The sequence below is a fragment of the Rhincodon typus genome, chromosome 23 (genome assembly GCF_021869965.1).
Source record: "Rhincodon typus isolate 14 chromosome 23, sRhiTyp1.1, whole genome shotgun sequence".
In the NCBI taxonomy this organism is placed as follows: domain Eukaryota; kingdom Metazoa; phylum Chordata; class Chondrichthyes; order Orectolobiformes; family Rhincodontidae; genus Rhincodon; species Rhincodon typus.
The window spans coordinates 8,760,086-8,776,481 of NC_063354.1; the positions used below are offsets into that span (position 1 = coordinate 8,760,086).

The following is a 16,396-nucleotide window of genomic DNA, read 5'->3' on the forward strand; positions in this document are numbered from 1 at the left end:
TTAACTTGACCTGTCTCTGAGGGGAAATGTTGGATTTTTTTTTTCAGTTTCCAACTGTTACTTTCCAGTCTGGTTTCATAACAAGGAAGAAAGCTGCTCAGTGCATTTTCTGCTAAAATGAACTCATTAGAATTTGTTAGAAAAAACTTAAAATGAAGATTCAAAAATTGAAGTAAAGGGCTGGACCCCTGACAGTTTGCCCCAGCTGCCGAATGGCAACCAGCTTTACCATCCAAAGCAGGAGGAAAGGGTTTTTGTTTATTCATTCACGGGATGAGGGCGTCACTGGCTCGGCAACATTTATTGCCCATCTCTAATTGCCCAGAGGACAGTCATGAGTCAGTCACATTGCTGTGGGTCTGGACTCACATGTAGGCCAGACCAGGTAAGGATTGCACTTTCCTTCCCTATAGGGATATTAGTGAACCAGATGGGGCTTTTCCAACAATCGACAATGGACTCTTAATTCCAGATTTTTATTGAATTCAAGTTCCACCATCTGCCATGGCAAGATTTGAACTCAGGTCCCCTGAACATTGCCTGGGTCTCTGGATTAGCAAACCAGTGATAATACCATTAGGCCGTTTGAAAGGAATTTGCACTATTCCCTGTAATACTTTGGAGAATGGCTCTATCTCTTTGTTCTTCTATCTCAATCCAGAAATCACATCCGGTCTCTTACCCCTTCCTCTAACTCTTTTTGGTGAATACTTAAGTGTCATCTTGGTCCGCATATTTATCCCCACACCATCAGTGGATCTCCTAATGAGGATTTTATTACTCAGGGTATATATTATTGAAGGTATAAGGTAAAGTCACCATATTCCTACCAGACCATAGAGCTGCTCTGTCTTTTCAGAGAGAGAGAGAGAGAGAGGACTGGTGGCCATTTAACCTGAGGGTCATCACACCTCAGGCAAGGGGAGAGCTTGAGAAGGAGACTGCAAAAGTTATTTGGTAGTGCTAATCTTGACTATTGCCTTTAAAAGACCCTTATTATTGAGGCCATTTGCCTTGCACTCATCAGGACAATTCACAAGAATGCCAATGTAAAGAAAAGCAGCATTTGTACTGTGTGGGATGAGAGTGCTAATTGGTCAACAGGTAGAGGCATTGACATGGAGAATGCACCAGTTAATGATGATTGATAGTTAACTACCAGTTTTTTCCACCAATGTATTGTCTCCTGACCTTGACAAATGATCAGAAACAGTATTGTAAAGGAGGTGGTGGCAGCAGGAGAGTGTTCTATAATCCATTATTCTGGATCAAAGAATTTGTGAACCCCATTATTAAGATAAATTACAATAGATAAGTATCTGTCTAACTAAGTGATGACCCTGAAATGCAATCAATTAGTTATGAACAATGATGAATTTGGTTCAAAGTAGTCAAAGGGCATATATTAAGCAAAGGGAATGCATGAGTAGAGAAATGAGATGTCTGAGCCAGAAACTGACACTGCTATATATATCAAACCTTGTGTGGATCAGTATGGTGTGGAAGTGAATTATTTATAGGATTGAGATGAAATTTTTGAAAGTCGAAATTTGATTTCCTTGCTATTTTATGCAGAGAAAAATTAAAAGTGTCTCATTCCTCTTGGAATTTATACTTCAGACAGTAAGTTGGTTTGGTGACGTCAACAGACACTAGGCATTTCTATCAGGTTTTGGAAGACAAAGTCTATCTGTTGCAAAAATTATGATTTAAACACATAGCAACTCAATTGAGTAAATATGGTTCCTACAGTCCAACTCAAAGGCTGGGAAGTGTCACTGGGCTAGTTAGCCTGAACCCCAGGCTAAAGTTTTGGGCACATGAATGTGAATCCCACTATGGAAGATGACAACGTTCAAATTCAATAAAGCTCTAGAATTAAAAAGCAAGCCCCATTGTAGATTGTCAGAAAGCCCATCTAGTTTACCAATGCTTTCAAGGGAAGGAAATCTGCCATCCTATCCTGGCCTACATGTGGCTGCAAACCCACAGCAATGTAGTTAACCCTTAACTGCCCTCAGGCCAATTAGAAATGGGAATTAAAAAAGGACTAGCCAGCAATGCCCACATTTCTCTAAATGAAGTTTAAAAATCATTCTATCCTGTTCAGCTATTTAAAACCAAATAGCTTTGACATGCAACTACAAATGTTTTGGTCCACATTGGGAATCCTGCACTGAAGAGAGGGGTCTTGAAGTAAAAGATGACATGAGGTAAGGGAGAATATAAGCTAAAACTTTGACAACTTCAATCCAGAAATAGTCTTACATGCTTCTTTCTACAGAAGTGAGGACAGTCTACGGTGGCTCGGTAGTCAGTACTGCTGCCTCACCACACCAGGGGTCTGGGTTCAATTCCACCCTCGGGTGAATGTCTGTGTGGAGTTTGTATGTTCCCCTTGTGTCTTTGTGGGTTTCTTCTGGATACTCTAGTTTCCTCCCATGGTCCAAAAATGTGCCAGTAAGGTGTACTGGCTATGGGAAATTGCCCTGTGGTGTCCATGGATACGTAGATTAGCCATGGGAAATGCAGGGTTATAGGAATGTGGTAGGGGGGCAGATCTGGGTGGAATCCTTTTCAGCAGGTCAATGATGGGCCAAGTGGCCTGCTTCCACACTGTAACGATTCTAAAATTCCATTACAAAGCATTCTCAGGATTCATCTCAAATAAAAGTAAAATGCTGGAGATGCAGAAAAACAGAAAGCATCAGAGGAGCTCCGCAAGTCTGGCAGCATCTGTGGAGAGAAAAACAGAGTTAACATTTTGAGCCTGGTATGACTCTCCTTCAGAACTGTAGACACTGCCAGAGTTGTTGAGTTTCCCCAACCATTTCTGTTTTTAATTCTCTTTCTCACCGTTCTTTTCACAAGAGGTTTTTTGCTGACAACAGATGTTGCTGCTTTTCATATTTCCACCAAGTTTCGACTCCATTTCTTTCCCCTTTCTCTCTTCAGCTGTAGCTGGCTTTTAATTTGCTCGCTTACTGTAAATCAACATTTTTAAGAAAAAAATCCTAGTGGCACCCTGCTGTCAATGCACTTTTTTGTCTGTAAAGTCTGTGTAAATTAGTGCTGGTGCCTTTCTTTCTGATCAGGGAGGCCTAGTTAATAACTGAAGCTCAGTGATGCATGAATGTAGAGCAATTGTGAAGAATGTCATTGGGGTATGACATTAGTGAGTTCATTAGGAACAGGAAAGCTTGTTGTAGTTTCAGAAAGAGCGGCACCACCTAATAATGCAGTAATACATTTAAAGACAGTGTAAAGCACTTACCAGGATGAAATTTAATTAGTTAATAATGGGATTTGATGCACTATTTTCAAACAAAGATGATAGTGATGTTGAACAGGGTCTAAAACAACCAATTTAGTTTCTTATCAGATGGGAGCACAAATAGACTTTTTTTCTCCCCCCACTCGTCAGATTTTCAGTATATAGTAATGAACTATAAAGACATAGCTTTTAAATGTCTCATTTCCTTAGAATGCAGTTACATTGGCTTCACGAAGTATTCAATCACAATGTGCCTGCAATAACAATTGTTTAATACTTTGCGTGCAGCTGAGAAATCATTCTTCTCTTATAAATGTTGGAAAGTTTGTTAAGCCGATTAAGTAGCATGCAGCATTTTGTGGAAAATTGCTAAGTGATCTGTGAAAGAATGCAGACGTGGACATATGTTTAGGCCTAATTCTAACTCTATGCAAGAGAATCAGTTTTGAGTGAATGCAAACCTCACCCAAAACTGCAGATCTTTCTAATAGACCAATGTTGCTGGTGCAAGAGAATATCCTCCTTATGCACAAAGGAAGCAGCAAGAGTGGCAACATGTCATGGTGCCAGCTGTGGTTCAGATGGTAAAAGTCTTGCCTCTGAAGCAGAAGTTTACGAGATCATGTCCCACATGAGGATTTGAGTGTAATAATCCAGGCTGGCACTCCAATATTGTACTAAGGCAGTGCTGTACTGCTTGTGGATGAGATATGAAACTATGTCTCCATTGGCTATCTCAGGTGATTGTAAAAGATCTCATGGCCCTATTTCTAAGGGTGATGAGGTGCATCTACTTGATAATCTGGCCAACACCTATCCCTCAGTCAACATCAGATTATCTGGTCATTATCACTACAAACATTACTGTTTGTAAGAGTTTGCTGTGTGCAAATTGGTTTCCACCTTCTGCACATTACAAGAGTGATTACACGTCAGAAGTTCTTAAATGGTGTGTGTGTCTGTGTTGTGTGTTGGTGTATCTGTGTCTGTGTGTGTGTTTGTCTGTGTTTCTGTGTGTTTATAGCTGTGTATGCGCGTGTCTGTGTTGTGTGTGTGTATCTGTGTGTATGTCTGTGAGTGCATGTGCCTTTGTGTGTGTGTGTTTCTGTGTGTGCCTGTCTGTATATGTGTGTTCTGTGTCTATCTGTCTGTGTGTGAAACTGTGTGTGTGTTTGTATGTGTGTGTGTGTGTGTGTTTGTATGTGTGTGTGTGTCTGTGTCTGTGTGTGCGTATGTGTGTGTGTGTGTCTGTGTGTGTGTGTGTGTTTGTGTGTGTGTGTCTGTGTCTGTGTGTTTGTGTGTGTGTGTCTGTGTCTGTGTGTGCGTGTGTGTGTGTGTGTGTTTGTGTGTGTGTCTGTGTCTGTGTGTGCGTGTGTGTGCGTATGTGTGTGTGTGTGTGTGTGTGTGTGTGTGTGAGTGAGTGTGTGTATTGAAGTGCCTGGATTTTGTAATGTATTCTACTGCACGGAATAGAACCTTTCAAAGAATTTGAAAAATTACTTTTCTAAGCACTATTTCAAGCTGTTCATATGTGGTGTCAAGCAATAGAACATATCATTAATTAAATTATGTAAAATGACATTAAACAAATGATAAACTTTTACCAAAACAGCTGACATGAGTTATGCGGAATAGTCATTCTAACGAATGTCGAGTGCTGTTCATAAATTACATTTAAGGATTTGACATTCAATATTTTCCAGTTCCTGTAGATTGAAGCTTATAATTCAGGCAATGTGCTGTCAATATCAGGGTGCCTTGTTAGGTATCCACAAGCTGTTTGTCCTTTTAACCTGTTATACCTTAATGTGTTGGATTTATAATGTGTTATAATTGTCAGTACTGGATGGTTGTGGTATTTCACTTTGTCCTTGGTGGCTGAAGTTTTTATATACTGTAAGAAAAACTGACTGCAATGTTCCTCAACATAACTGTAATAAGGATTCAGGGCCCCCCATGGTGTTCCTTACTCATTCATACTATATATTAATCAGCATCACTTTGGTGCACAGGGCACAATATCAAAATATGTGGATGACAGGAAACTTGGAAGCATTGTGAACTGTGAGGAAGAGAGTGTAGGACTTGGAAAGGACATTGACAAGTTGGTGGAATTGACAGAGAGGTGGCAGATTAAGTTTAATACTGAGAATGTATGATGATTCATTTTGGTAGAAAATAACTATGGAATTTAGGTTCAATTGATACATCTGGAATATAAAAGCTTGTCTATTAATCGTGACCACGATGACAGCTATCGATGGTTGTAAATACCCATGGGGTTTATTAATGTGATTCAAGGAAAGAAATCTGCTTCCCATGCCTTGTCTGGCTCCATGTGACTCTGGACCCGTCGCAATGTGGTTAACTCGTAACTTCCCTTTGAAATGGCCCTAGCAAGATAAATGCTGACAGGATGTTTCCCCACGTGGGAGACAGTCTAGGACCAAGGTGCAGAGTCTCAGAATGTAGGGGGTGCCAATTTAAGACTGAGATGAGGAGGAATTTCTTCTTTCAGGGAGTTGTGAGTCCTTGGAACTCCTTGCCATGGAGAGCTGTAGAGGCAAAGTCCTTGTGTGGATTTAGGGCGATAGAGAGATTCCTGATCAGTCAGGCATCAAGGGTTACAGGAAAAGGGCAGGATGAAGTTGGATGAGTGTCAGAGCAGCCATGAGCCTATCAAATGATGGAGAGCTTGAGGGGCTGAATGGCCTATTCCTGTTCATGTTTCTTGTAGACTTTCCAATGAGAGAGCAGCCCTACGCCTGATAGGACTAGAGCAAATTTACCTGAATATAGCTTACCATTTTAAGCTCATATAACCTGTTATCCAACTATTATGCAATAAACCACTTCTCGTCACTCGAGTATCGCCTCTCTTGCTGAATACTTATCTGTGGTTAATCCTTCACCACTTCATACTAGTGAGTCCCATGACCCATTACGAAAGGGATTGGTGGCAGGTTATCTGCAGAATGAGGTATCAGCTGAGGACATCCCTTACAACACTGTGTGAGCTGCTTTAGATGAGGAAATCAGTGGAGCAAGAATCATAGTTATTTGAAGAGAAGTCGGATGGAAAAATTGAGCTCCAGATGCAGCAGCAGATAGATTGGACAGGATGTGATGTGTCGGCACAGAAGCCTTTCTTTAAAAACTTACTTTAGCCAGAAACAGGGATGAAAGTACAGAATAGGGAGCGGAGATCAGAAAGAGGCTGAATGAAGCTTCGAGGAGGTACATCTGAGCCACGGACTGAGAGAGAAGCAGACACAGCATACTCAGAAGTGAGTTGAGTCCTTACATGGATGGGTGAAAATATATATTTTTGCATCGAAATTCTGGACTGGACTGAAAGATTGCTTAAATCATAATCTTTATTAAAACAAGCATTTTTCATCATGAAGATTGTTATTACAAGCTGCACAAAAGCTTTTCAAAATCTAGGCACTTCTTATAGAAATCCTTTGAGCCGGCAACATAGTTTGACAGATTAAAACGTAAGAGTCTAAGGCAAAAGAAGATTTTACTGAAAATACTTGTTTTGAAATTGACGTGATTTTTTTTACTGTACAACTGAAAATATTTTAAGGTGCAAAAATTGCTGCAACATTTAAGTTTAGAAAGGGCACAAATTGATGGGAGAAAAGCAGAAATGGAACAAATCCTCTATCTTTCCAAAAAGTGAGAAACCAGCAAGAAGAAGGGTGAAATGACGCCAATCCTCCACTTTTGGTCTTTAAATCAAAATCTTAACTTGATGAAAAATGGCACTTTAAAGGTTTTATAATATTCAAACGATTGAAAATAACTTTCAAAGCTTTGATGAGAGAATACCTTTGGTGTACAACATAAAGTTTGAAAAAAGTTTTTTAACAATTTCAAATACAGAAAAATTCTGAAAGAAAATTGAAGAAAGAAGCTTAAATCTTTATTAAAGGAAAAACTCATTGCAATTCTACAGCTTTTTTGAAGATACATCTTCCTTTATCAGTAATTAGCATGTTATTACAATTTCAAAAAAAATCATAAAATTGGAAATTCGCCAATGAGCTTCGAAGCAATGGAATTGAAACCACAATTCAAGCTCAAAGGCAGAAAACTAAAAATACAGAATTTAAATCATTTTGAAAAGCTTTCAACATTTAAAATAAGCATTTTAATTCAGACAATGAAACAGAGAAAGTTATTATGCCTCCAGGCAGATTCAACATTACAGATATTTCAGCCAGAGAATTAGGTTGGTTGGCATCGAAGTAACAATTCAAGAGAATTTCTTTAATTCTTCAGCCCAAATCAATGAGCAGAACAAGTTAACACACTGCTTTATTCTGTGGGACCATGTTATTCACAGAGAAAAGGTTAAAGCTGATACCAGTACTTTTGATGCTTTGAAAGCATTTGATGGCTCTTCTACATCATGATTGGGAGACTTGGTGGCTCAGTGGTTAGCAGTGCTGCCTCACAGCACCAGGGACCTAGGTTCAATTCTACCCTTAGGCAACTGTTTATGCAAATTGTGAACATTTTTCCCGTGTCTGCATAGGTTTCCTCCGGGTTCTCCAGTTTCCTCCCGCAGTCTGAAGATGTTCAGGCTAGGTGGATTCGCCATGCTAAATTGCCCGTAATGTTCAGGGATGTGTGGATTATGTGCATTAGCCATGGGACAATGCAGGGTTACAGGGATAGGATACAGTGTTGGTCCTGGATGGGGAATGCCCTTCAGAGGGCTGGTGTGAGTCGACGAGCCAGATAGCGTGCTTCCACGCTGTAGGAATTCTGTGATTTTGATAGCATTATAGAGACAACAACGTTCAATAAAAGAAACAAAAACAGAAATTGTTGGAGAAACCCAGCAGGTCTGGCAGCATCTGTGGAGAAGGGTCTGAAGAGGGAGCGCTGGACTCAAAATGTTAACTCTGTTTTCTCCCTTTGGATGATGCCATACCTGCCCAGTTCCTCCAGCAATTTCTGTTCTGTTTCAGATTTCCAGCATCGGCAGTTTTTTTCTTATTTCAAGAAAGGACTATGGTATTCAGGAGAACCTGCTGACAACTTCATCAATGAGTTTAATAGACTGTCTGAATCTTGTGGATAAGGAGAATTGTAACCAGAACTAATTTGAGACAGAATTGTTGTTGGAATTTCTGAATAATCTCTGATCTTTTTCAGTTGAGTTTCAGAAAAGCCACAGAAATATTACAAAAAGAAAACATTACTCCAGAAACCCATCAGAACTGATCAACTTCAGAAGTACAAACACTCCAAACTATCACGCGACAGAGCACTGCAAAGAGTGTGAAGCTAGGGGTCATTATCCAAGATATAGATAAAAAACAACACGCACAAACAAAAGCAGATTCTCAATCATAAGAATGTGACTTCTGCACAAAAGCGAGACATGTTCATAAAACGTGCTAAAACCAGAAGCAATACTTAAACAAAGCCTGCTATATTTGCAAGTAAACTGGTACACTTGAAATACTTGACATACTTTCATCAGAACTTATTTCCTTAGATGATGATGTACCTGCTGGGGAAATAGACAACCCATTGGAACCAGACATTATGAACACACATACAAGGAACCAGAGTAGGCCACTCAGCCCTTCAGCCTGTTCTGCCATTCAATAAGACCATTTACATAAATGGATATCCAACTCGATTCAAACTTGTCACGGGACCAGACGTTAGCATGTTATCTGACAAAAGTCTTTGATGGAAAGACAAGGTTACAACTTTCTGATCTGATGTTAGATGGGGCAGACAGAACAGCTGTAAGATTAAAGGTCCATCAAAAGTTTCTTTAAGATATAAAGCTTATCAGTTTGCAGATCTTGCGTGAGTCATGAACCTACAACAGGACTGTTGCGCAAGAAAACATGTTTGACTCTGAAAATTTTGAAATTTGTTGAGCAACTCCAACCATATCAGAAAATAACACCTACTGACCAATGAGACACATGCCGAGCACAAAAATGTCTTGGCCCCATAAGAATGTTCACTGAACCCAGATGTATAGACCAATTTAAATCAGCTATATCAGGTACTGGTAAACTGGATAGACTTATTGAAGTAATGGTTGAGTTTAACAAACAAAAAAAACCTTCTGGGGAGATGTTGTATATAGAAGTTACTCTGGAGCCTTTGTAAAGCTCTCCCACTGAGTATATATGACATTCTTGAGAAGTGAGTCAGTTCTAGTTGTCTGTTATAGTTGTTCTAGTCTGTTCGTCTTACTTGTACTGTTAACCATGCAATTTCACTTAACCTGATTTCTCTGAAGAGATACCAATGTTTCATATTTGCAACATTAGGATCCATGTTGATGTTATTACTGTACAAATCAGATCCCAGACTGAAAACTAGCTTGACAGGTCTAACAGTGTGGAGCTGGAGGAACACAGCAGGCCAGGCAGCATCAGAGGAGCAGGAAAGCTGACGTTTCGGGTCAGGACCCTTCTTAACAATCTTAACAATCCTAACAATCCTAAACAGCCTCTCTTTCCAAGGAGCAACTGTTTTTACACAGCCAGCTTGTACAAAACTGCCAACTGAATTTAATTTTTTTTCCCCATGCTATTAGTGTTTTCCCAAGTGCAAAAAAATCAAGTCCAGAACCTTCTGACTGACTCGAGAACCTTCTAACTGAAAGCCTGATGCACTGTAGCACTTCCTTTGTTCATTTGTAAACTCTCCCAAAGTAAAAAAAACATTATTCTCCAGGAAGTCTTTCTCTATTATTCTGTTTGAAAAGAAATTACTACAGCTACAGAATTATTTACAAGTTAGTCATTAAACCTTATCAGACAGAAAGCCCATATGCCACTAATTCAAGATACCAAAATAACTAATATTAAATCTCATGTCTTACATCACAAATGTAGTTTACTAATTTTAAACCAATATAATCTATTATCTCATTAATAGCCAAACAAGGGCGGTCAGTGCCTGGATGCTGGGGATGTTGGCCTGGTCGAGGATGCTTCCCAGCAGATTTGCATGTTCTCGCACAGGCAGTGTTGGTGGCACTGCTCCAGTGCCGTAAGATGTCTGCTGTAGACAGTCCACATCTCACAGCCAAATAGGAGGGTGGGAACCACCACACCTCTGTAAACCATGATCTAGGTGTTGGATCATGAATACAGTTAAATGCACAATTAGCGGTTAACAGCATGGATCTCTGCAATTGACTTGACCAGGAATCTGTTATGCTCTGGATACAAAACCTCAGAATCCAAGCTAATGCTACATTGTAAGAGGAATACAATATTGATGGCCTATTAGTCTAAGATGGATTAAACAATACAATGTAAACAGGCATAATTACAAAACATGACCTGGCTCGCTCTTTATGGAAACAAAAAATTTGGGTGCATTCTGTTTGTTCTGTGATATAAAGCTCTTCAGTCATATTTTCGAGGTTAGGGAAAATTGATTTTTGTCTGCAGTTCTGAGTATATTGATTGTTTTGCTAAATATTACCAAAACTAGTGGGAAAGGGACATCAATACCTCAGCCAGTAAAATTATTTTCATGTCGTAAGGCAAGAATCTTTTAACAAAAGCAAAGTACTGAAAAAAACAATCTAGAGCTTAAACTGATAAATAAGTTAATTCCCGATCTACAGACAAGCTCCATTATTTTACAAATGCAATTATAACGGAATAAGCATGCAAACACTTCACCAAAACGAAACCATCGTTACAACAGCGAATATTGAAGTTCTATTAAATGGGAATGATTAGTTCCACAGTTATGTCTTGTACAGTAACTAATGTGTCTCATTATAGTTTCATAAATGATTAAATCCAATTGCAGCAACAACTGGGAAAAAGACCAGAAGCTAAATGCTTTTAAATTGCAGGTGTTGGTTTGAAAATGAGTACCACAGACTGTGTGGCTGCTGGTTTATTTTGTTTGGTGCAGTATAATGTGGTGATAATATATTATTCTCGTTCTAATGGCCATGGGGGTGTCAGTGATGTAGTAATCCATGATTCTAGGCTAATGTTCTGAGGACATAGGTTCAAATCCTGCAGTGGCAGATGGTGAAATACAAATTACAAATTATTGTGAAGGGGTAGTGTCCTTACCTCTGAGCCATGAGGCCTGGGTTCACATCCTATGTGCCTCCAGTATTGTATCATAACATCTCTAAGCAGGTTAATTAGAAGCTATCTGTAATGATTGTGGAGTGCGGAATTTAATTGACTGGTGCTTTATATTTGTTAAAGTTGCTGTGTCAGCTCTTGCATGTGGAAAGCTGTTTCAGTGACACAATTTCAAGGTCTGCTTAAGCTGCTTCTTTTAAAACAAGTCATACTTCTAGAGTGTTTGCAGATCATAGAATCCTTCCAATACGGAAAGAGGCCATTTGGCCCATCGAGTCTGCTCTGACCCTCTGAAGAGCATCCCACCCTGCCCCTTCCTCCACCCTATCCTTGAAAGTAGTGAGCAGCAGAGAGAAGAATTAAAACAGGGTGCTCAACTACAATGAAATCTCCATTGAAAATCATACAATTGACTCCTGTTACCAAGTCAGTGTTATAAGGGTCATTAGCCGCAGGGATGGACCAATGTGAAGTTGTCATTCTGCAATGAAACCCCCATGCCATTGGTGGCACTGTTGCACTTCCATGGAAGGAAGGCACAGTTACAGAATGAGAAGCTGACTTGCTCATTATAAATATGTGCCCAGGTATTGAGAGTGGAAAAGGTTCACAGAAACTGCACATAGATGCTTTTTATTTTAACATGTCACTAAAAGGTACAACGTACACACACTAGATTGAGACCAAGCATAATTGTCGAGGGACAAAAGAGCCATTGGACCAAGATACACATAGCTGGCATTCAGCAGTTACCTTAAAAGACATAAAGATAGGCAATAAAAATGAATGGCTACCCCATGCATTTTGTCTTTCCTTTTATACTTAAAATTACATTGTGCAGCATGCATGCCATTGTGTCTGAAGGTCCCTGAGTCCAACTCCCACAAAATCTAGAACAAAAACGGAAATTGCTGGAAAAGCTCAGCAGGTCTGCCAGCATCTGTGAAGAAAAAAATCACAATTAACGTTTCAGGTCCGGTGACCCTTCCTAAGAACTCCCACAAAATCTAAACTGATACTTTGGTCCAATCCGGAGGAAGTGCTACACTATTGGAGTTGCTGCCTTTGGAATGAGACATTAAACCAGTGACTTCTCAAATAGATGAAAAGGATCCCAATGTGTTATCTTGCAGAAGATTAAGAGAGTTCTGGCCAATTTTTACCCCTTCCTTTTTCTTTAGTTTGTCCATTTTATGAAGAGAAACCACAGCACTGGTTGATTGCTCCTTTATGTCAACCATTGTTTCATTTTTTTGGATTTGGTTAGTGGCTTTAAAGCCAGGAGCCTTTTCTACTGTCAATGCTCCCAATTTATCTGTGTTGGGAGTCAGTAAACACTGACTTGCCTGCACAAGTGACTGGTCTGAACAATATTTATCCCTTAAGCATCAAATTAAAAAAAAAATCTTTGTCAAACTCACAAATTGGCTGAAGTAAAATAAAGAACTGTGAATGCTTGAGATCTGAAACAAACAAAAACAGAAATTCATAGTGAAACTCAGCAGGTCTGGCAGCATCTGTGGAGAGAAAGCACAGTTAACATTTTGAGTCCAGTGACCCTGTGCCCAAACAGCCCTGAGTTTCTCCAGCAATTTCTGGTTTTGTTTGTTTCTCACAAATTGGGATGCTAGATTTCCGATACTGCATCCATGGTTGCACTTCAGAAGTATTCCATCGGCTGTAAAATGCTTTGGAACAGCTTGAGATGGTGAAAGGCACTACATAAATGAAAAGTTTTCCTTTTGACGTGGGTGGTGGCCTGCAGTGAAAATAGTCACTATGGTAAAATTGCTAACCCCCACATGTTAACGCTGACCTGGTGAAAAATCCAGCTCACGCCAACTCTGAACCTTGACTCTGCTGCAGTCGTGTGGTTCTGCATGTCCTTAAACACGAAAATGATTTGCTTCATTTTGTTTCACCTTCAATAGTATAACGCTAACATTGCATTGCTGATAAGTTCACTAAAACTGAGAAACCCTCAGCTAACTAACAATATTGAAAGCGCATATAATTTGTTGATGGCAGAATTGGTTAATCAAGCATTGCCGTCATTTTCAGTGATCTACAAAGGCTTCCGTCATTTGTCATTGTCCCAGCTCAAGCTAGCGTACTCTAAAGAAGCTCATTTTTCCCACTGTATATTCTATCACTGTGGATCTTGTGTAAATCTCATTGAATGACTGACTGTGCTTGTAATTTGGTCATACATAGCAGCAGGTATTTCATAATCCGAGGTATTTCACAATCCGCAATGTTTATAACTGTTGGGTATTTGGTTTTAATACTTTGCTGCATAGAAATTGTCATGAAAACTCTGCAAATTATTCAGCTTGATTTTACACACAGTGGAGTCACTCATAAAATATCATGATGGGGCTTTAAAAGCAGCACAAATTGCACATGAAACAAACCTTCAGGCTCATTTGCAGCGAGTATTATGCAAAACGATCCTCAGATTGCCAGGATTATCTTTATTTATTAAGGAACATATGTTTATGTCACTGTGGATCCATCTGACAGGATTGTGTGCTGCATTCCATATTTAAAGCCACATGTTCCCATTGTTTTTCAGCATTACATGTCCCTTGTATGTGCCAATAACAAACAAAAACAACCTGCATTTGTACAGTGCATTTGACATATTAAACCATTCCCAAGGCACTTCGGAGAAGCATGACCAAGCAAAATTGACACTGAGCGACAAGGAGAGGTAGGTTTTAAAGAGGAGATTGGGGCACAGGCAGAGATGAGGTGCTTTGATGGCTGGGGAGGTGGTCACCATGGGAGAGTTGAGGAAATTACCAGGTGGCTGGAATGGCTTAGGTAGCAGTTTTCTCTATTCCAGGCACAAATTTGTTGCTACCATGGACTAACTGGAAACATCTTCTGTAGATTGTGCCTGGTGATGTGCATCTCGTCACTGGGAGCTGGGCTGTCAGTCTTTGCTCCCATTGCTGTGGGGCAAGGTCCTCATTCTTATAGACAATAGGCAGTCAGTGGTTTGTGTATCACTGCGGGACATTGCCAGTGAAAATGAAATGAATGAATCAGGTGCGCAGACACCAGAGGCTTGTGCAAATCAGCAATCCTCTGTTCTTTATTAACTATCTCATTCATATTCAGTGACATATGCCAAGAGAGGAGAGATTAATGCTGATTAACATTGAGCCCCAGATTGTGGATGGTGGAAACAGGAAAGAAAATGTTTACAACAGTGGGGCAAATTTAACTATAAACCTAAAACTAGGTAAAAGTCAATTTGCATGGTTTTTTTACCTCTGCAAATAAAATAGATGCTTAATTCGGCAGGAAAGTTGTGTTCATAATCAGCTAACGGCTGTTTTTTTCTGCTATTTCCTGTGAGAAATTAATTATTCAGGCCAGATGCTTCCAGATTTGATCACTGGTCTAGGCTGAGTGAGCTGATCTCAGCTGCTGTTACAATTGACCTTAGCACCTCTGAACTAAGGAGGGGAATATCAGCTGAGTTGCTGCTCATCAGTCTGCTGTGTATGTGTGGACCTTGGACACAAATCAGCTTCTGGCCTAGCTTCAGTGCTGTTCATGACCAGATGTTGTTAATGTTTACACGGGGAACATGACCACATACCATGGGCAATGTGGGGAGGTGGGAGGGTGTATGATCTTAATCTCCATCTGTTTAACAGCCAATCAGAATGCGCTGCCAAGGGGACGCTATTGCTGCTTCAAAAGCTGTCTTTTCCCTTGGCGTTTGGAGTGGGTGGGGGAGGGGATGCAGCGGTGGGTCAAATCCTCCAAGAGGTTGTTGAAATGTCACAAGAATGTACTGCCACAGGAAACAGGAAGTGAAGCTCAGGCACTTCCCTGGAGGAAGGAAGGTTTGTTTAATGGCTACATTTTTCAGTTCTTTTCCTGCCAAGCAACGAGCAGGCTATTTTTCTTTCAGTGACCTCCAGTCAGTAAAGTTACTTGACACCCGCATGAATGTAGACAGTCACAGGTAGACTGGGTGACTAAGAAGGCATTTTATTGCACTTGCCCGAAATGCTCAGACCTTTGAGTAAAGGACTTGGGATCTCTTGTTGAGGTTGTACAGGACATTGGTGAGGCCTCTTCCGGAATACTGTGTCCAGTCCTGGTCGTCCTGTTGTTGTAAGGATATTATTAAACTGAGGAGGGCTCAGAAAATATTTACCAGGATGTTTCCAGGAATGAAGGGTTTGAGTTATAAGGAAAGGCTGGAAAGGCAGCGTAGGAGGTTGAGGGCTGACCTTATCAAGGTTTATAAAATCACGAGGGCTGTAGATAAAGTGAATGCCAGGTGTCTTTTCCTAGGGTGGTGGATTTCAAGACTGGGGAGCATATTTTTCAAGTGAGAGGAGAAAGATGTAAAAGATACATGAGGGGCAACCTTTTTACACAGCAAATGGTTTGTGCTTGTAATGAACTTCCAGAGGAAGTGGTTGGTGCGGGTACAGTTACAATGTTTAAAAGACACTTGGATAAGTACATAAATAAGAAATGTTTGGAGGTGCAGGCAGGTGGAACTAATTTAATTTGGGGTTATGGTCAGCATGGACTGGTTGGACTGAAGGGTCTGTTCCTGTACTCTTTGATTCTATGACTCTAAATAAACTGGAGAGAAACAGGCAGTGCTAATGACCCACTTCCCATTATGACCAAAGATTGTCCATCATAATATAAAAGTGTTGAAAAGAATCCCCCATATGCACCTTAGTTGCTTTGTTTAATGTGGTTTATATTGACCACTCAACTGGAGTTGAGCAGTCAGCAGCACAGAAGCTCCCACTGCCAAGTTTATGTGGAAACCATTGAAGGAGGAAGAATCTAGAACAGAATATGTCCTTTTCTTAGTGTTGCCACTTGCCCAGTTATTTTTCCCCTGTTATTCAACAGTAAGTAAAGTTACCATAGTCCCAAAGGGCCACTCTTTCATTAGAGAGAGACAACTGGTAGTGGTTTAACCTGAGGGTCACCACACCTCAAGCAAGGGGAGAGGTTG

At 40.2% G+C, this 16,396-nt stretch overlaps 1 protein-coding gene across 1 annotated transcript in view; it reads left to right on the top strand.

Moving 5' to 3' along the window:
* Positions 1-346: 346 nt before the first annotated feature.
* Positions 347-16,396, top strand: part of LOC109920629 (serine/threonine-protein kinase LMTK1-like) — a 118,776-nt gene continuing 102,726 nt past the window's right edge. Inside the window, exon 1 of the mRNA XM_048611095.1 lies at positions 347-385. The gene's annotated coding sequence lies outside the window, so the exon portion shown is untranslated. The remainder of the gene's footprint in view (positions 386-16,396) is intronic.